The sequence below is a fragment of the Pseudopipra pipra genome, chromosome 14 (genome assembly GCF_036250125.1).
Source record: "Pseudopipra pipra isolate bDixPip1 chromosome 14, bDixPip1.hap1, whole genome shotgun sequence".
Lineage (NCBI taxonomy): Eukaryota > Metazoa > Chordata > Aves > Passeriformes > Pipridae > Pseudopipra > Pseudopipra pipra.
The window spans coordinates 6,463,522-6,485,634 of NC_087562.1; the positions used below are offsets into that span (position 1 = coordinate 6,463,522).

The 22,113-nt window shown below is 43.3% G+C and overlaps 1 long non-coding RNA gene across 2 annotated transcripts; it reads left to right on the forward strand.

Moving 5' to 3' along the window:
- Positions 1-1,674: 1,674 nt before the first annotated feature.
- Positions 1,675-4,123, forward strand: LOC135421795 (uncharacterized). 2 transcript variants are annotated; one of them, XR_010434194.1, is made up of 3 exons: positions 1,675-1,801; positions 3,138-3,215; positions 3,763-4,123. It is a non-coding gene; the product is annotated as an uncharacterized LOC135421795 (long non-coding RNA). The 2 variants fall into 2 exon arrangements; XR_010434195.1 differs by having other exon boundaries at positions 3,906-4,123.
- Positions 4,124-22,113: the final 17,990 nt, after the last annotated feature.

The following is a 22,113-nucleotide window of genomic DNA, read 5'->3' on the forward strand; positions in this document are numbered from 1 at the left end:
TCATGCTGAACTTACATGTTCTTTCATCTGCCCCTAAATGATACCGTTTCTTTTTGGCCATTGCCCTGAGCTTTGATTTTGGATGGGGGAGCTCTTTCTCCTCCCATGTATCACTTCATCTATTTTACCTTCTTCTTTTTTTTTTTTTTTTTTTTTTTTTTTTAGTGGAACAAATCACTGTTGTTGGTTTTATTTTTCTCTTAAAGAGCTTTAAGGCTGGATTCAGAGGATTAGCTCCTGGGCAGGTGTAAATCAACAGCAAGTTGGCTTCCTCCAGGCAAGGTTTAATCCTGGTGAATTTGTACACTGGAAAACATGAAATTATGTCCTCTTTCATTTAAACAGATCCTGGTAGGGCTGAATACACTGAAAGAAGAGAATTTTCATATCACTTTATTTCCTTTCTCAGCATTACTCCTCAGACATTAAACCTATTTTCATGTGTGACTGATACATAGGGCTACACAACCCACTGGTAATTAATGATATAGATAACTAAAAAAGGAGATTAATCTCTTTTTGCTGTAGCTGCCACGAGCACCACGAGTGCCCAACAGCCTTAAGCTGAAATGCTTTCAGTGTGTGGTGTAACATCATCCTCACTTTGACAAAATAGGTTAAAACTCTCATAAATATCCCATCAAAATCTTCCAGTGACCATTTGGTGATGAAATAAACATCCAACATTGCTTGAAAATAACAATATAAATATAAATATAAAAATATATATAATACAGATATAAATGCAGTTGTACTTTGCAGAAAATCCTGATGGGAAAGGACCCCTTGCATGGTGCAATCCCAGCCACCATGGGACACCCCAGTTACTGCCAAGGACTGTGCTGGAGTAGCTGGTGATAAGATCACAGTGTGTAATAAACCTCTCAAGTCCCTTCCAAGGGATAAAAGATGGGAAGCAGAGTGTTTTAAGTGCAGCCAGATTGCTGTCCTGGGCTGGGGAGAAGAAAGAAAAAAGCAATGAAACTGGTATTTGGAGTAAGTGGTCTCTGAACTCTGCAGAATTGTGTTTGGCACTGAGAAATTAAGCTGTGTGGAGACTAATAAATATAGATTTTTGTGACTGGTGGTGCTGCAGCCTTGAACTGGCATCCCTGGGGCTGTGGATACTGTGAAGTGGAGAAACTGAGATAAGTCCTGCAGAATGACAAAAAATTCTCTTGTTCCTTCCTGTGATTCCTAACTCCAAGAGGAGAAAGTACAGGAAGACTGCTGGAGAACTGATGGATTTTCCCTCGTGTGCACAGAGAGGTTGTTGTCAGAGCAGAGAGAGGAGCAGTGTGTCTTACAGCAAAGGTGTCAGGGTGGGGTTTTTTGCAAATCACAAAGAAAAAGTAAAAATAGATTTTTTTTTCTACCTTCTATCTAAAAAAATAGTCTCTGAGCACCATTTTCCAATTTTTTCTGGATAAAACAAGTTGTTTTCCATTGCTCTCTGAACCTGATGAGCACCTAGTCCCTCTTCCCTGCAGTGGCAGAACACTCTCATAAGGTTCACTGTAATCTGGCAGAAAATATCCCCAGTCTTTAAAAATCTTAAATATCAGTAAAACCAATATAAGGAGACGGGGAAGAGATGTTAGTGGGATCTCCCCAGGGCATTTCTCTCTTTTCCATGACATCAAGTCCTCCAGGATCACAGTCACAGAAGTCCTTGGTGTGTGACCATGATGTAGTTTGCTGGAACTGTGTCAGCTTTGAGTGGTCATCAGCTAAACTCCAAAATACCTCAGAGGGGTTTTAAAGCCTGCCCTGGGCTTTGCACTGGGATAGGTAAGTGCAGGTGATCTCCAGGTGTAAAACACTTGTGCAAAGCCCTGCCAGCAGCGTGGGTATCCACTGCAGATCATCCTCCCTGCAGCCATCAGCTGAGTTTTTCCTGTTGTTAAATTATTTTGCTTGCTGCTGTTTGGGCTTTTTGATGAGCTGCCTGCTCATGAAGTCCCTGGTGGTCGTGAGTAGCTCAGATGGCTGCATGTGTGGATAACATTTCTCGGGAATAGGAGTGATTTGCATGAAAAAAGCATCTACAAATGGGTTTTATCAAAATCCACACACTGTGTGTCAAGGGAAAAGCATCTATGCGGGAAGAGAAGCTTTGTCGAGACTTCCTCTGTTGGTATTTTAGTCTCACTGTGGGTATTTTATCCTGAAATGTGCATATAATTTTGACTTGCACAATTATTTTAACACAACAGGCGATTTGATGACTGGCTAAAGCTGATGCTGTAAAACACTCCACTCTTTGTGAGGAAAAGCTTCACGGTTTATGCAATTCTAAATTCTTCCTTTTAAAATAAAATTTACAGCCCCCTGGAATGGCTCACACAGACCTCCCAGGCTTTGATTTCTCGAGGAGTTTTTGAAATGCGTATGGACCCCAAGACTGGAGACACACTGAAACAATTCCACCTGAGGGGAGGTGTTAATGCCTCTGACATTGCTGCCACTTGTCTTCATGCCTGGGAGAAATTTATGTACCCACTGCCCAGTTTTACTGCCAAGCTGTATCCTCTCCACTCCTCTCAGGGATTACCCTCCATGCCATGAATCTACTTGTTCATTTATCACAGCAATTCTACAAGTCAGAGTTATCTCAAAGAAAAAAACAAGGAGTGGGCTATAAATTGCTCAGATTGTGGTGAGGTTTTCAGAGGTTAATGCACAGCACTGGGCACCCTGTGTGGGCACAGCATTTGCTGTGCATGGATTGCAGGACTGAGGAAAAGCTGGTGAAGGGAGCTGAGGTGCCCTGGAAATGTGTGGGAAAAGCAGCCCCCAGATCTGCTGAGACATGGATTTGGGAGGACATCTAACAACAATAGCTTGGTAAACCTCCACCTCTCAGTCTTCATCTTGGCTGGGGAAGATGCCATTGTTGGTTTTACACCCCCCTGGGTTAAACATTATCTGTCCCACTGCAAAACCATAATGGATATGGGAAAACTCATTGTTTCTGGGGAGCAAATTCAGCTATAGTGGAACTTGGTCCATCTCCCAGGTGGAGCTCACAGCCAGCTCACCTGGAGCCTCACCTCTCCTCATTTGGTCTTGTGAAATCCATTTCTGCTCCCCACAAAACCTACCCCCTCCTCCACCTCCATTTTGGACGAGAAGAGGCTCAAGTCCCTGTGCCAGCACATGATGGTCTAGATCTGTCCCTCCCTCGTGGGATCCTCTGCACCCAGACCCTCATGGTAAGAACTGGGGAATGTGCTGCTGAAGACAACTCAGAAATTGAATTTTCACCACTTTTCATGGGTGTGTGCACCATGGTGCAGGAGCGTGTTTAACCTGCACACATCATGTGATTTCATTCTCTTCTCGGCGCTCTCACACTGGCTTTGCTTCCAGAAGGCAAATATTCAAGTGCACTGGAGTAATTTCCAGTTGGGCCATCTCAATGGGGGCAGAGAAGTGAAGTGTTCACTTCCAATGAATGACTTGTAATGACCTCACTCCCAAAAAATGAAATTTAATGGAGAGTTGTTCATGTAGGTAAATGTTCTTCAGCATAAAGTCACCTCACTTGGAGAAATCAGAGCTTGATGAGGTTCTGAATTGCATCCTGATTTCAGAAGAGCTGGAAAAGCTGCTTTTTAGACCATGACAACCAGCACTGAGGTGTGGAGGCATCTGCCATCCTGTGTGCCAGAGCTGCAAAGTGCAGCACAGGGCACTAATATCTCCTCAGGAAAGGCTGGTTTTTATTGGGTGGATTGGATTTAGGCTTTATTTTTCCAGGTGGCTGTGGAAGAGGCTGGTTCTGCACATTGTGATGGATGCAGCAATTTTTCCATCGGGTTCTGACAGGTTAAACTCCTCTGGGTGCTGCTGAGGAGTCTATGAGAGGATTTAAACACCTAAACACTTCTAATTATCTGCAGCCAACACACTGATCTGCCAGTACTGATGCTCAAAGTGAAGTGTTGAGTGAAAACTGAGTGACAAGCAGCCAAAAAAGAGGCATGGAATAGGAGGAGCAACACCCCACACATTCTGTGCTTATCAGAAGGGATTTGCTGGGCATGTGACCCATAAAGCAGCACCTGCAGCCCAGGTTTAGTGCTCTGGTGTGTTTGAAAAGATCCATCCAGGAGCCTCAGGCCAGCTGTGTGTGGCACCCACAAATAAATAAATAAATAAATACAAAATAATAAATATAAAATACAAAATAATAAATATAAAATACAAAATAAAAAAACCCTACAAAAATACAAAAGGAAACACAAAGCAAAAACAATAAACACACAAAATAAAGATAAATAAATAAATGATGGAGCATTTCTCACCTTCCACAAGAGTTTCACCAACTGCCTTACTCCTTGGTGAAATCATCTTTTAACCATGAGCTTAAAGAAACCTGATGCTTTTTTTATGCTCAAAGGGCATATTCTGCTCTCCAGGGTTACACTGGTTCTTTTTCTCTTTTTTTTTTCTGTATAGAGAATTTTCCTCTCTCCCTGGGATTTAATTATTTCAGTGTCTACCGCTCATGTGCCACAGGTAACCCAAACAACATTTTTTGTAATCTGTTTCCAGACTTTAGACTAAATTTGAAGTCCAAAAAAAAAAAATTATAACCAGCATTTATAACCACTCTTGCTTTTAAATTGATCAGAAGTGAGGAAAGGGAAGATCAGTGGAAAGCCATTTTCCTTTGGTTTAGGGAACTTTGAAGAGTTCTGCTAAAAGTCGAGTTCTTAAATAATGTTTTCAGCTACACTCCATCAAATATCATGGTTAAGTAGGGAAATGGCCAGACCTTTGAACTATTTTTGTGGCTCCTCATCACTCACTTCTGCACAGGATCTCTCATAACAATGATCCTGAAGAGAAAGGCAGGAGACTTCACACGTGAGCAGAGCTTCCTGCCAGACCTCAGCTGATCCCAAAAAACCTGGAAATGATCCTACATCTAGGCAGAACCACGGGTTTTATTTTCATTGCTGCCTTAGCTGGGTGTAAACCCTGAGGAGGTCCTTTGGCTCAGACCTCTGCGAAGGATGTGATACAGATGAAACCTCCCTACGTGTTGAAAGAGACCCTGTGAACCAAAAACTGCAGGGTTTATGTGAAAAAATGAGAAGTATCCTCAGAGTAATTTATCTCTCCCTGCAGTGAAAGTGCTGCTGAGATTTGGTTACTTTGAAGTCTGAATTAAGAGAGGAGTGGGAGGTCGATATCTGGGGGTAGACACCGATCCAAAGAGTCTCTCCTGGGCTGAGAAAAAAAAAGCAAAGGGTGAGCTGGTAAGAAGCAGCTCTTTTTGGACATGGGACACACAGGGTGGTCACCAGACCTCCCACCTCTGTGCAGGAAGGTTGGGTAGAAACCCACAACATCCCAGCATCCACCTTCCACCTGCTCTGCCAACTCAGCACCCATCTGGGAGCCTTCCTGAGTGAAGGAAACCCAGAATATTACAAAATTAGGGAGCTTTTAGTGGAGTTTACAATCCTCAGGCTGAGGCTGGGAGATGTGAGGTCCCTTTGGGGCACGTGGGAGCCGGAGGGTGGGCACAGGCACGGCGAGGGAGGAGCAGGTGATGGCTGAGTATTTCAGGTCTGATTGTTGGCTGAGGGTGGGAGATTCCATCTCTGTGTTTAATATAAGATAATTATCTCTTGTTGGACGTGAGGAGGACTGGGCTGAGAGCAGCAGTTAGCACTGCTGGGGCAAATTTCCTCTTGCAGATTAAAAGCCCTTTCTGTAACCTCAGCAACACCCTCTGCCAGCAGCATTGTTTTACTGAGTGCTGTGGATGCTGCCCATTAAACAGCAATTAGTCCGTGCTGGATGCAGAGCCCTCCCTCTCTCCCAGACGGCTTGTTATTAAGATATTTACGGTTAATATGAATTTCCCCTGCCATAAATCAGCAGCTCTTATACCTGCGGGGAAGTCACGGCAATCAGCGACCCCGCTCAGCCGGCCCCGGGCAACGAGCGCTGTCTTGTAAGAGAAAGATTGTAACAACTTATCGTCGTCGTAAAAACAACAGGAGAGGGGAAAATCCCGGTGCTGGGATCTGATAACGGGCTGTAATCAAGCTCTCGCACATCCTCTTCGAGGAGGCCGCTGAATGGAAAGTTACAGGGATTCATTTGTCACCCGGGGGCTGCTGGACAAAGAGCCAAAGCTCGTTGGAATTAGGTGGGTGGGAGGATGGAGGAGCAGGAGTGTGGAGCCTTGCAGGGGGACTGTGTGCTGCCAGGAGTGGGGTGGCCCTCACCCAGCATGGAAAGATAAGGGATGTGCCACGGTTTAAGCAATGCTGCTGGAAACTGGGATGTCACCCTCTGGGACCTGCTCCCTTGGGTGCTGCAGGCTGAAGCTATTCCTAAATCAAGGTTGTTCTGAGACATGTAGAATTATAGAGGCATAGAAAGGTTTGGGTTGGAAGGGATCTTAACACTCATCCAGTTCCAACCCTTGCCACAGGCAGGGACACCTTCCACTAGCCCAGGTTGCTCCAAACCCCATCCAACCCGGCCTTGGACACTTCCAGGGATGGGGCAGCCACAGCTTCTCTGGGCAACCTGTGCCAGGGCCTCACCACCCTCACAGGGAGAAATTTCTTCCCAATATCCCACTCAAATCTCCCCATTTCCAGTGAGAAGCTATTCCCTGTGTCCTGTTACACCAGGCCCTTGTCCAAAGTCCCTCTCCAGCTCTCTTGGAGCCCCTTTAGGCACTGGAAGGGGCTTTAAGGTCTACCTGGAGCCTTTCCTTCTCCTGGCTGAAAAATCCCAGCTCTCTCAGTCTGTGTGCAGAGCAGGGGTGCTCCAGCCCTCAGAGCACCTTTGTGACTCTCATCTGGACTTGCTCCAACAAGTCCATGTCTTTCTTCTGTTGGGGGCCAGTGTCCACATTTTCTATGCATTGTATGTGCTTTGAAAACCTGGGTTACATGTCTTAAAATACACCACCCCTCTCAGCAGCATAAGGAATTCCACATGGCACATTGTTTTACTCATGTGTTTGGCATTTGGGTGTAGAGTGGTTGGGAGCAAAGAGAAACTATGCTGACTATTTCTACCTTTGGGGCCAATCTCATTTTTGCCCTGTGATTTTGGTGTTATCAGAAAATAATGTTCATGTAAACACTGACCAGTTCCAACCACAGATCTCCAAACCAGAGAAATCATGCTTCCTAGTCCCTTCTTTTTAACCCGTCTGGGAAATGTTAACTATGTGAAGTAACTTTCTCTAAAGCACCTTAACTGACAGTGGGTGACAGGAGATGTCACATCCTCCCCTCCACAGGTGTGCAGCTCCCAAAAGGCATTTTTTCCCCCCCCCCCCATATAAGACACAGGTGGCTCCACAAACGTTATTGCCTCAAGCTGCATCTTTGCCTCTGGTCCTTCCTTTAAGGTGTTTCCTCTTGTCTTAAATACAGTAACAAGGGATTTCATGTTCATCTCACACAACAACGTGATTTTTACTGAAAACAACTCACCATCTTTGCATTCCCCAGGACACCCTCCTGTGTTTCACAGAGGAAAATCCAGACCTGCACAATATCTTTGCCTTCTCATTTGGGACTTTGCACTGACACCAGGAGGCTCAATCCCTTGCAACAGCTCAAATAGCATAAGTATGTTTTCTTTCAGGATGAGTTTACTCCTGCTTTAGTACCACTGGATTAGCATTCCCTGGTTAGAGAGTTAGTACAATGATGGAAGGATAGAAAAATCAGCTTTCAAGGTAAAATAAGTACATTTTCAACAGTAAAATTAGCTTTCTGAGCACACAGGAGCTGCTAAAATATGATGTCAGTAGATGGCACTATTTTATACTGTATGAGGACAAAGGACAGGTAGGGAGGGAGCAGTAAAGCTCAGGAGATGCTGTAAACACAGATTTCTTTTCTCCTTCAAAAATGCTCCACCAAGATCAGTGAAGAAGAGGTGAGGGGTTTGCTCTGTGTGATTTTCACTCTTCTTTTTCCTTGTACTTTGGCAGAGGTTAAGGTTTAAGGACAATCTCTGTCATTTTTGGTTCTTGAGATGCTAAGGCAGGGATCCCTCCATGTGCTTATCAAGCATCTCAAGCTAACCCTGCTCAGAAAATATTCATATGACTTCAAAAGGTCTCCTTTGCTCCCAGAAACTTGCTAAAAGGGGTGACACTTTTATTCCTCTGAGGCCCAGAGTTGCTTGTGGAGTGACTGAGAGCAGCTGCATTTTCAGCAGGGCAGGATTTAAAGGTTTCACTAATGTCAAATGGCTCTGGGTGTTTTATACCTTGGCATAGGTTATTCTGTGGTTGATGCAGTGTTGGAACCTCACTCAGGCAAACTGGAGGAGGGAGAAAGATTGCAAATTGGGCCAAAATGTGACTTTTGTAGTATCTGTTGTAAAGCAGAGATAAAACACTTTGCCTCCCCAGCCCAATTCTTTAAGCCACTGCTTGGAAAAATCAGCCAGGTGACCCTGCTTGGATGCTGGGATGTAGGAGCAGAGTTTGGTCACTGTCTGTTTGTCTGTCTGTCTGTCCATCTGTCCACAGGAACTGCTGCCACCACAGTGGTGCTGGATGCAGCCAAAGGCACCTGAGAGACAGACTCTGCTGTTCCCGCTTTTCAGAGTTGGCCAGGATTTATTTTGGAGGCTTTAAAGGTCAGAGAGTTCAAAGTTCAAAAATGCTCGTCGGAGTTAACGTATATTTTGCTTTTAAGTAAAAGAAAAAAAGGAATCTGTCCTTCACTGCTAAATCCCTTCTATTAGGAATTCCTGTCATCCTCTGACAGTGACCTTTTTATTCCCTTTAGTAATTGATTTTTTTTCTTCTCCCCAGAGCCTCCATTGTTTTGATTCGTGTCATTTATTACTTTTCTTTTTGCTTGGCATCTCAGAGAACTGTCACCATTCCACTAAGGTGCTCCTCCATCCCTTCATTCATATATTGCCTGTTTTTCTGTACTAAACCCAAACAAAAGATGTGCTTGAGGAGCAGCAAAACCTCCTGGTCTTTGCTAACTCTGATCAGCAGAAAGACAAAACTGTGCCCATTTACACCCAAGCCATTCCCCCCTCTCTACCCTCCCTCCTGCTCCATTGCTGGTGCAATGCTAGATTTGTAAAAAACCCTGACTACTCTACTGTTTTTATCTTGAGGAACATCTAAATCACTTAGAAGTCTGTTGGCTGAACTCAATAAATAAATAGCAGAAGGCTCACTGGTAGCAGTGAGTTATGGCTTTGCTGTCGCTGCTGTGGGTTGTGTCCAGCAGCTGCACCAACAGCCACCCCTCCATTAGCTTATGTTCCTTTTAATCCAGTTCAGAAGAATTAAAGCACTGTTCCCCACGATGGGAAGTGTGGGGTTTTGCAAACTATCCAGATGAAGGTCAGCCCAGGCAGAGTTTTGCTGCTGGTAAGCAGTGACAAGGGTTTGTCGGAGGTCCCTTCGTGCCGCAGGTGGAGGAGACGCTCAGACCTTACTCCAGGGAATCACAGAATCGTTGAGGTTGGAAAAGACCTCCAAGATCATCGAGACCAACCTGTGACCCATCCCCACCTTGTAACCCAGACCAGAGCACTGAATGCCACATCCAGTCATGCCTTGAGCACTTCCAGGGATGGGGACTCCACCACCTCCCTGGGCAGCCCCTTCCAATGCAGCCCTGTTGGGATTTGATGGAGAAAATCATCCACTATTGTGAAAATCTCCAAGGAGCTGTCAAATCCCAAAATGAACCAGAAAATAAGCCATGCAGCTTCATGAGAAAAGGAGATGCCTGATGCTCTGGATTTCTCTCCATGCCTCTGTGTGTGTCAGTAGACAAATATGGGTTGGAGAGGGACATTTCACAAGGGCCTGGAGTGACAGGACAAGGAGGAAGGGCTTCAAACTGACAGAGAGTAGGTTTAGATTGGATATTAGGAAGAAATTCTTCTGTGTAAGGGTGATGAGGCCCTGGCACAGGTTGCCCAGAGAAGCTGTGGCTGCCCCATCCCTGGAAGTGTCCAAGACCAGGTTGGACAGGGCTTGGAGAAACCTGGGCTAGTGGAAGGTGTCCCTGCCAATGGCAGAGGAGTGGAACTGGATGATCTTCAAGATCCCTTCCAACCCAAACCAGTTTGTGATTCTGTGAGTCCATATAGATGGAAATATTTGTTCAGCTGTTATTAATTCTGTGGGATAAACTGAACACAATATCTATTTATTTTCACTACATCCATACACAAAATTAGTTCATATAACAATGGGAATGATCTCTATCCTGGCACATCCACTACATTCTAAGTCATTCTGGGCATGTCTATATATGATAGAGGTCTAGTGTACCCTGGTTTTTTATTATATATTTTATCAAAAGTACTAATGGCATCTGTGATTTAAGGAAATATCTCATTAGTCATTTTTCTTCTCTATACTGGTTACAAAACAGTTTTTAGTTCTCTACGTTCTAAATATGTTCCCTGTATTACTGAACAGTAGTGGCTTATTATTTTTTTAAGTATTCTGAATGCAAAAATCATACTAAGATATAAAATATCCTTTTTTCTTTTTAAATCCAGGATTGCAGCATGGCTCAGTCCTGCTCTCAGCTTTTGACAAAACTCACAGCTTCAGGTTAATTTAGAGGGGTTTTTATTACAACCTCATAAAAGTATTTACAATATTTCATCATATTTTAAACCAAAACCTCCAAGAGAGAATGCTTGAAATAAAAATGCCCATAATTTTCCAGTTCCTTGTCACTGTCTGAAAACCTTATCAGAGTTCCTCATTACTTTAATGGTGTAGGATTAAGGGTAATGAAGAAACATTTAGGGTTCTGCAAATCACTTTGATTTCATTGTATAATGTAACAGCACTTCTCTTTGATTTACTGCTCAGTTGTTTGAAATAGCCTGTGGTATTTATCAGTCTTGGAGGAAACTCTGTTTCCTTGAGCAATTAACTGCTCAGACTGAAGTTGCATAACTTCTTTTTTTTAGTCTTTTTTCTTTTTTTTCAGAGCATTTGTGGATGGGAAACAACAAACCCTCCACTGGGTCCTACCCAATGTTTAGTGGGGTAGAGATGAGTATTTTTGTTGCAAGTTTTTTGGTAAACATTTTGATTTTCTAGATGTTTCCCCCCTTTTTGAATATTAAATTAAAAGTCACTGATCATTGTTAAATTTGGTTTTCGTCTATATTTTTACTAATTTTCATTTCTTCATTTTGATTCTTATTTTTCATTTGGTTTTCAGTTTAGATCTATTTTCCTCATTGCCCACATGGATTTCTCCCTTTCCTCACTGAGGGGGGTGTTTTTCAAGGCAAAAAAAATGTTTTGTCATAAAACACTTGCATTCAAACAGAACAATAACCTTTCTGCCTATTGCAATGCTCACAAAACAAAATAAAATTCCAAAGAACTTTAAAAAATGGTGTAATTGCCATGATAATTAACGCTGATCTTTTAGCTTTTCCTATTTATTGTCTACTGAAAAGAGTCATTTCTCAATGGAATTTTCCAGCTTCTGCAGGGAGTGTGAATATGGTGGTATAAACCCAAAAATGTGTCTTCTTGGCTTATATTCCTCTCAGCTCAACTCCTGGCACACGGATTTCTTCCACTTGGGATTCAAACTCTGAGCTGCTGCTGCATGAGCTGAGTTTTGGGAAGGCTGAAGCCATCCCGAGTTCAGGAGCAGTTCAGTGCATGTGGCAGCACGCAGGGCTTCAAAGAAATTGTTGGCATTGTGTCTAAAATGTTTCAGAGCTCCCCAATGAAGTCAAATCCTTTAAACAATTTAATAATTGAGGATTAAAATGATGTAGCTGTGGGTCTGCTTTCACTAGAATGGGATGAAGGTGTAGCTGGACCAGTTCATTAATTCCCTTTGAGGAATTTTTCCCATGGTTCGCATGAGCCAGGTAAGATCCACTGGCAGTTTGGAAAGCCTTTGTGTAAGCACAGCCTCCCTTGAGGTTCAGCTTTTCCCAACAGGACGATCAGGAATTGGCCATGACATAATTATGGTCACAGAAAATGGATACTGTGAGATATCCCCACTACTGAAGGTTTGATCAACACAACATCCCTGGGGCTGGGGGTGACCAAGTGGAGCAGGGGTGGAAAAGAGTATTAAGAATGATAAAATCACAGAACCATTAGGGTTGGAAAAGGTCTCCAAGATCATCAAGTCCAACTTTCAAAGGAATACCACCATTCCCACTAAACTGTATTGCCAAGTGCTGTCTGCTCATTTTTTGAACGCTTCCAGGGATGGTGACTCCAACACTTCCCCGGGAGCCTGTTCCAATGCCTAACTCTTTCAGTGGCAAAATTTTTCCTAATATCCAACCTGAAACTCTGTTGGCACAACTCAAGGCCATTTTCCCTTTGTCCCAAGAGATCTGGGGATGCCTCTGAAGCGTAGAAAGTGGCGGGTATTGTTAATAAGGCAGGTGTGTCCTAAGAGGCACAAGAAATTTGGTGTGGAGGAGAAGGGGCTGGACACGAGTCTCTTCCTAGTCCATTTTCTTTGGGCATGAGCTCATGTTGCAACTCCTCCACTTCCACATTGTGTGGGGAAGGCATCCATCACCCAGCCGTGCTTTTAGTCCTAGAAATTCCCTGAAATGCCAAAGGGATTAAAACACAGCTGATGACAGTGAGTTGGTGGTCTGTCACCTTGCCAAGGTACCATAAGGAACAGCCATCCCAAGCTTTGAGTCTCTACTTACAAAAGGCATTACAGGCATCTCATGGAAAGTTTTTTCCCTTGAAAAATAAGGAATATAGAGCATAGTCTTCTATCTAGCAAGATCGCTGTCAAAAGCATACAAACAATGTAAGATCTTATAACCTACACCAAGCTGAGCTTTGTAAATCTTGGAGAGGTTTCATCCCATGTTTGTTGTTTGGAAGTCTCTTCCCTGAATTCCCTAAACTTGGATTAGTGTCTGTTAGTCTCTAGCTACTTGCTTTATAAATTTTCAGTGGCTTCTTTTTAATATCCCTGGTCTTGTAAACAGAGGAATAACGTAGAAACCATAATATATCATGTGCTATATCATACTAGCTGTATAATCCCATATTTCTATTGGGAGACTGCAACATCCTTAAGAACTTAAGGAATCACTGAACAATTTTGCAGCATAATCAGTGCTACCAAAACCCCTCTCCCAACATTTTTTTGGGGAGGTGGGCAGGAGGAGGGAGAGATTTCAAGCTAATTCTTTCCATCTGGTCTTCATTTACGGATTATGTGGGAAAGGGGGAGATTAATACACGGGAGGAATGAGCCTGCATTGATTTGCCATCTGGGGATGTAAACAGGAAGCCCAATGTGTTGTGCTTATTGCTTTAGTGAGGAAAGATGAGTTGACGCCACGGGTCTTATGTTGAAAATATTTTAGTAAATTCTAATAAGATATTATAAACAAATGCCAGTCCAAAACTTCTCTGAAAAGGGGAAAAGAACATTGTCCTTGGATACAAGAGCAGCTGATAGGAGGGAAAAAAATATCCTTTGAATGAATTTGGCAAGAAAATCTTGCTTGTTTGAGATTATTTTTCTTGAAGCTTGATTTTTTTTTTGTTACATTTTCTTTGAATTGAGCATGTAAATGATCCCCCTGTTCAACTCTTGAGTGTCTGCTGCTGCTCCTTGTAAAATTTAATAACTGACCTCGAGGATTGACAATGCTTTTAGAGCACAAGTTTAAGAATAATCCTTTTGTGCTGTGATGGTTGAGTGAAAGAGGGATGATTTTCTCCCCTGGCCTTTTCCTTTTGTTTCCCAGGCATTCATTAAGCCCAGCCCAGACCACCTCTGTGTGGTGTAACCGGGAGGTCTCCCTGCTTTGCTCCCAGGTGACAGGATCCCATCTCTTTCCACGGACTTACTCCCTGAAATATATATCCCTATCTTTCCTGAGCCTGTTCCTCTGGAGAGGTGGAAGCTGAGTGTTTAAACAGAGATGACACTGGTTCTTCTTTCCCAAGACCTGTAGCTTAATTCCCACCTTCCTGTCCCGTGGCAGGGGGTGGCTGCTCCAGCCCCACTGCCCCTGAACTGCAAATGAAACCCCTCAATGTGGTTTTCCATCATCTGCATGTGCAGGATTCCAGCAACACCCCTTGGCAGGGCAGGAATGGAGGCTCAGCAAGATCCCACTGCGGCAATACTGTACAAAACCGTGGAGGAGTCCCGTGGGCTCAGCAGTGTTTCATATCCCTTGGGCTAAAAAGGCCTCTCTCAGGCTGTGTTTGCTCCTGGATTATCCCAAGGATGATTTCTACCTGTCTGGGCAGCAGCTCTCGCACTGGGGCTCAGAAATACTCCCAGGGAGAAACACTCAGGTCTCTGCAGACAAATGATTCTCTCAAGCCAGGAGTGTTTATTTGCTGTCCCTGACTCGAGACAGTGATGGGACTGTGGACAATAAAGGTCAAGCCTTGGTATTCATCACTTTATACAAAGTTCTTTTGAGAAATTAGGGCAGGTTGTTTTTTTGTCCAGATACAGAAATGGCACAGCCCCTCCTCATTTTGATTTCTCTATCCAGCTTTTAGGATCTGCTGTGAATGGGGGGCATTCCCACCCAGCAAGCTTTGCAGGGTGGGTTCCTTCTCTTCCATCCTGTGCACCCCACATTCCTCCTTGCCCAGGAACCTGCTGCATGGATGTGCTTGGTGGTGGTAAGAAGGAATTTTGTTTTTAAGGAATGTATGAGGCTCCTCAAGACTATTAGAGCCCACAAAATTAAAAGCTAACTCATTTAAACCCCAGACCAGTGTCCTTCCCTGTCCATGTTATCCCATCGTTATACTAATGTTTTTTTCAAGCACATCTGTGTATGTGTATGTGTGTATGGACACATCTACCATTAATTGTGGGGTTTTATATATTTCTATTCCTGTCTAATGACTTTTTACAGGCAATGTGATTACCAGTTCTTTTTGTTGCTATTCTAATGATTCAAACATGCACACGAGAAAAGCATAGTCCAGCTAAAGAAATGGCTCCTGTAAAATTCTATATATATTTTCTCCACATAGCTTTAAATTAATCCATTTTTATTAAGGTGCTTGGCAGAAAAATTAATCGGAAATTGAGTCCAAACAGATTAGGATTTATTGCAGCTCTATAACTCTGAAGAGTGAGTTGATTGATTTAAACCATTTTTACAATAAAATAAAATAAAAATAAAGCTAGCAAATTATCCTGGCTTAAAAGCTGGAAAACCGTTCTCCCTTCTTGTTCTCTACAATTTGAACCAGCTGAGACAATGAACTCCAACTTGGCTTTAAGCTGAAAGAGGGTAGATTTAAATGGGATATTGGGAGAAATTCTTCCCTGGGAGGATGGTGAGGCCCTGGCACAGGTTGCCCAGAGAATCTGGATGTCCCATTCCTGGAAGTGTCCAAGGCCAGGTTGGACAGGGCTTGGAGCAACCTGGGCTAGTGGAAGGTGTCCCTGCCCATGCTTTAAGATCCCTTCCAAGCCAAACCATTCTGTGATTCCATGATTCTATAACTTGGAGGCTTCCAGCTAGGAAGACAGAGGAACTTGGACCAAATGGGGTTTGAAAACTCGACTCTCAGCAGCTGTGAGGACACCTGATCACCCCACAGGTCAGTGTGGCTCCCTCTGGGCCTGGGTGGATAACTTGGGGGCTGGAGCTGAGCACTCCATGGGCAGCCCCTCAGTCCAAGAGGAGATTTCATTGATTTCAATCTTGAAGATGATTTTTAATCAGATATGCAGCAGGAATTGAAGTTTAGCCATAAGCACTCTAAGCCTCAAGGATGCTGAACTGTTCCTTCCTCTTCTCTTCAAATGATTTTGTGCCCCTTTATTTTCCTTTGGAGAACTAGGAACTCTATTCCCTCTGAGCAGTTCTTCACCCAATAAACAGTCATCAAATATTTTCTTGCCCAAAGGCAGCTGCCTGTCCCTTGTCCCTTGTCCCTTGTCTGTAGCAGGGAGCCTTGGACTATCACATGCTGTCCTTGCTTTCTCTCACACAAACATGCAAGTCAAATCACTCAGCCCTCACTGGGGACTTCATCTTCATAAAGCAGCACAAGGTCATTTATAATAACCAGCAGGGGCTGACCCCCGTGCAATATGTGAGATCCCAGTGCCGATGTACATCTGGCCATCCTGGTTTATAAATAATGGATTTTCACCCTTCCCTCCCAGTGTTGTCCCCTGTCCTGACCAGTGTGGACAAGACAAATAGCCCCACACACCAGTGTCTCTGTCAGAGGACAGAAGCAGTAATGAAGGCTGCAAATGCCTTCTCCCAAGTCACTGTTGACCTTCCTACTAAGCCAGACGGTTCTGATTCAAGAGGCGACTCCCCCTGTGCTCCTATGCATTCCCAATTCCTGTATTTGCTTGGTTATTTTTCTTTATCTCCCTGCTTTTCTCTGTTAACTTCTTCCACTGGCAATGGCCATCACTCACTGGGTCAGCCCAAGTCATCCTGAATCGCAGCATTGGCAGCACTTCACTTATTAGTCAGCCAACTCATGGGATCCTGGCAACCTTTTTCTCTCTATAAGGATAAAGTCCAAGCTGCTCTTTGATGTTGTCAAACCATGACTTCCACTAGTCTCCCTGCTGATTCCTTTGCTCTTTCTCCCTGGGAGTAGAAAGCCACAGGGAAGCACTGAGTGTTGTATCAGGCACCAGGCCAATCTGGTTTCAGTCTTTGTTACTGTGTGGAGCAGACAGCCTGTCCAGTCCTGGATCTGTATGAGGGGTGCTTTCATCTTGTAAGAATGCTGTGCATTTCTGTCCTTCAGGTTGTTCCACCTATAGAGCCCATCCAGACAAGCTCTGCAATGCTGAGCCTTCCTGAAAGCCGAAGGAATAACAAAAATCCAGGTCAAACCCAGAGATCAAAGCTTGCCCAGACTTGCCCATGTTTTATGGATTCAGAAACATAGAGGACAAGGTGAAATCTGCATTTCTGGTGGGATATTGATTTATTTCTGTTCCATTTGCCTCCTAAGGCTTGAAATATGTGGACAAAAAGGAGTCATTCACCATGTCTGAGGCAACACGGGTGAAATTCTGGCCACCGTTAAAGCCAATGGCAAGACTCCCATTGCCTATGGTGGGGCCAGAATTTCACCCCATGATTTCTCATCTCGCTTTATTTTATTGACCTTTCTCTTGAATGCGAGCAAAATGCAAATATTTTTTTCCAGCACAAGTCTTTGTACTCTATGAACTCTGCTGGATCCAAAGCACTTCATATGTATATAAGAAAAACAGTTAAAGGCGAAAGAGAGAGCAGTTAACTGTACAAATAATGATCTCCACAATCTATAAAAAATGGCCATGTTCAAAAAGAGATAGTGGTTTAAATGGTCAGGATAAAGAAAACAGGCTTAAGGCTAACTTTTGGACCATTAAGAGCATTCTTAAGCCTGCATGGTACAGACCACACGTCTTGGGAATGCAGCTCGTCTCTGAGGCCACCTCAGCATGGCTCCATGGTGGCCACGAAATCACAGACACTTTAATATCATTATAACATCATGCTGATGTACAAAGTCTCAGGAATCCAACAGTTCTGATGTGAGACAATGGGTGATGCTCCCATTCTTCTGGCATTATTCTGTCTAACTGATCACAGGGGAAAAAAAGGATGTTTCTTTCTGTGTAGGTTCAGTGTCAACATGGAATGAATAAAAATAGCTGATTTCAGAGACAAAGAATTGCCCTCTTTGCTTTCTCCCAAAACCTTCTCTAATCCTTAAAATACTTCCAGATAATCCTCTTTGTGATGAGATTGTGAATCTAGGTAATGTCACAATTGATGAAATTATGATTTTGTCTGTTTGTAGGAAAATGCAAAATTCATAGTACCCATCCCTTGCCTGCCGAATCCAGAATTTCATCCCAAACCTTTCAGCCAGCCTTGCTCATTATTTTAAAGGGCAGTGATGGATGGGAGATTCAGGCAGCAGGATTGGAAGAGACCTTCCAGCAGCATCTCAGGCATTTGTAGATAGTTTGCATGGTTTAGTCAGTCCTCAAAACAGCAGAAGGATGTGACTCTCAATAAAACAATCCTGATTTTATCACAAGCAAACAGAGGCAAAAGAAGTCACATAGAGTGACAAGCCAAGTACCATGTGTGGTGGGAAGAAAGTAGAGCTCTTGACTCCCAAAGTGGACATAGGATTATAATCAACACCTTGATATGACACAGAAATGAGAAATTATATGACCCATTCATTTGGAAAGCTCGCTATCACTCTCAGAAGGAGGAGGCTTCACCCATTCCAGTCTACATTTGCTGCCTCAGTTCTTCTCAGCCACCTGGTCTAGTGGAAGGTCTTCCTGCCCATGAAAGGGGGGTTGAAATGAGATGATCTTTCAGGTCCCTTCCAACCCAAACCATTCGATGATTCTGTGATTCTTAAATCCACAGACAACCTCACTTCTGCAGGATGTAAAATCCAAGGGACCTCTTGGGTGGTGCTGCTGTGAGGGCTTCCCTTTGTAACCAGATAAAGGTGAGGGTAAGTTTTAAGTGCTCTGGGCTTACATTTTCTCCCCTTTCATTTATTTTTGTTTAAGAACGTGCATTTTTATTAGAAACAAAAACACAACAAAGACATTTCTGTCATCTCTTGGGCCATGTTCTGATGCCTCATGGACCACCAGTGTTTTGCAGACCACAGGGTGAGTAATGATGCACGAGAGCACATTGCATGTTAAATCCTCTGCTCTGACTCCTTCTGCCAAAGTAACTCTGTTCACACCAGCGTGTTTGCCCGTGCTTTGTCAGACCCAATTCTGTGTGATTTGAGTTATGAAGCTTCCATCACATCTTTGGGGAAAAGTATTTCACTGTCTACCAGGTCTCTCGGGCCAGAACGTGGATTCATGGAGCCCACAGTGTGTATTTAGTAGAAGAGTGCTTTGAAATTAATAAGGTTGAGGAAACGGGGCCAAAATTCTGTCCTCAGCTTCCCTGGTGTGGTGCTTGTTAGAGCACAGAGGAGCCAGTTGAATGACAAGGGGTGGAGGATGGGGGCTTCTACAGGGGCTGGTGCATCACCGAATTTTGAGACCTTTGGGAAATCCTTTGACTTTAATCACCCCAGATGGGAAACTGTAGAAACCATCAATCCCTTGCTAAAAAGCCAGATCTGCACCTAAATCGGTGTTATCACTTACACAAATAACAAACAGTCCTATGGTTTGGGCTCTGTTTCCTGGCTGGAAGGAGTGTGAAGACTGATCACTCACATAAAGCAAATTTTATATCACTTTTTTGCTTTAGAGCAAGTGCTGTATCGGACTTGTGAACACAGGTTGACAATATTGTTCTTTCTGAAAACGTTAGTGCTCACTGAAATGTTTCAGACAAACATCCCACGAAGACTTAGTGGCCTCAGCTTGTTTGACTTGGAGTTAGACTTGATTTCTAATTAGCCAATCCTCAGCAGTCTGTCAGAAAATGCAATGAGCTGCCAATTTTCACACCTTAGCCCCCAAAAATATCCCAATAAAAGTCTTAAGAAAAATGGCCTATCACTTCTGCTGCAAGGAAATTCCCAGTATGTCCAAGGCTCTCCTTCTCCATTCACACACACACATCCATGCATCTATATGTGTTTGCCTACACACTCATACATGACCACCACTCAAATCTCAATATATATAAACTTAGAGAGTCCAAGGTAAGAACATTTTATTAATTTCCTACATTTTTCCGTAGAATAGGAAAGTTCTGTGTAGTTAAACAACCCTCAACCATTTAAAATAACCAGTGTTCACCAGCATTTTGGCTGTTTAAATCAAAACACGTGCACTGATGTTTTTATAACAAAAATATGTAGGGAAGTGAGAAAAACGGAGAGTGAATAAAAGATTCTGAAGTATAAAGTATCAACCAGCTGTTTGGGTCGAGGATAAAAGTGGTATCAGTACTGTAGCTCAATGGAGGTGAAACTGCACTCATCATTATTCTAAAGGTCTTTTAAAAATTCCATCACAATTCCCAACTGTATCCATAGCCTTTCTTTCCAAATTTCATTCTTTTGGATTCATTATTGATCATTTTCCATAGCTCCCAAATCTCAGATGTGAATGTCTTCCAGGGGAACACCAAACTACAGCTGCTTCCAGTGAGGAAAGAAGAAAAGCTTGATAATCTTCAACCTTTTCTCTTGGTTTTGTCAAGATTTCTCCTTGGTAGATATTTCTTTATGAGTTTTCTTTACTTTTTAGTTGCTGTTTATCCTCATGCTTTGATTTTAGAGCCTTCATTTATAAACATATAACAGCATCTTGCTTCAAGAAATGGCCAAGAGTTTGGCTCCATCATAAATGGATGAAACCTTAACACAGACCCAGCTCAGAGGGAAGGGACTCAATATATCATGGACCTCACACACTGTCCTCTTCTAGAAATGTGCCTGAAAATCAGCAATCTGTGCTCAAGGGACCCCAAGGAGCATAGGCATAGCTTAGTTCCCCTGACCCTTCTTCTTTGAAGACATTGTTTGGACAAGTAAATAAAAATTGAAAAGCCCATTAAAAAACCCCAATGAAAGTGTTACTGTCCTTGCTCCTCAAGTGGTAGAATAACTTAAAATGTTCTCCAAAATAACTTAAAGTGTTGTTTTATGGAAAATTAGGAAGAAACTCTTCCCTGTGAGGGTGGTGAAGCCCTGGCACAGGTTGCCCAGAGAAGCTGTGGCTGCCCCATCCCTGGAAGTGCTTAAGGCTGGTTTGGACGGGGCTTGGAGCAACCTGGGCTAGCGGAAGGTGTCTCTGCCCATGGCAGGGAGGTTGGAATTCCATGATCTTTGAGATCCCTTCCAACCCAAACCATTCCATGATTCTATAAAATGGTAGAAATAGAGATGAAACAGCAAAACATGTGCTCTTAATGGTGTTGGCAGACTCAGAGATGTCTCCACGTAAATTTTTGCTTGTGCTTCACATTTTTAAGTGTGGTTCTGTCTCCTTTTCTCTCTCTAATAATCTTCAGATGCGAGGGAAAATATTGTTCACTGTCAGCCACAGTGGTTGGACAGCTTCAAGCCTATATACTTGGGCTGTAAACTGCCTTGTGGGGGCTTCTTGACACTTAATAAGAGCATCTGGTACAAGAAAGGGCAGTGGGGTTTAGTCCTGGAGACTTTTCTCAGCTGTTATGGAGCCTGTAACCCAGGCAAATTCCAACTGACTTCAAGAGACATTTTGGCCAATTAAGGTCTAGGTGAGAACTCCCAGATTTGGCCAATACTAATAAAATTAGAGAAATGTGACCCCTTCCTCAGCTAGTAGTTTCCTTAAAGACACTACCAGATGCTGCCACATTTCTCTCATCTCTCGGCAGCCCAAGCCCAGCTCCCTTTGTGCAGTTCCTGCTCCCATGGATGTCAACAACAGCCATGGCTGCTAGGGATTATTTGCATTCCTTAAGCAAGCATTCAGCCCATAAATTACTACAAGAAAGGCTCTTCTTTGAGCCCTCATCGTTAAATTCCTCTTTAGGAAGGTTTTCACTCCTATCACGACCCATTAACTAAGCCATATGTAGGATCCTCCATCCAGAACCATTCCACTCCCAGAAACACAACTGCTAGGGAGAAATGAATATTTGGAGCCATTCTTGTTTTCCTTTCTGGCTGTTTATTTAACAGTGGAAAGATTATTGAAGATGTTATCTCAGAGAGAGTTCACTGAGGCATGTTTCTGTGACAGTATTATTGCAAGAGCAGTCGCTGGCTCTTCTCTTCAGCTAATAAAGGTGTGTTAGAGAGGAAGAATTGACCAAATGTGTGTTGGCCATAAATTCATTTGAGAGTTTTTTTAAAGTAAATATTATATTTCTTACATGTTTTGTTCATTTTTAAATGGTTCTGCGCTGCTTTCTCTACCTAAAACCTGGAGGGGCTTCAGCTGGGAAAGGAATATTTGGGTGACTGTCTCAGCTCTTCACAGCCAGTAGCACTTGTGGAATAGTACAGAACCCCGAAAAGTCCTCATGTTCACTTTGAAAAAGCTCTTCAGCACCCACACCAAGCATGACAGCTTTTCTAGGAGAAGAACAACTTATTTAAAAGTTGAGGAAAATGTCCAGATGGGACTAAACCAT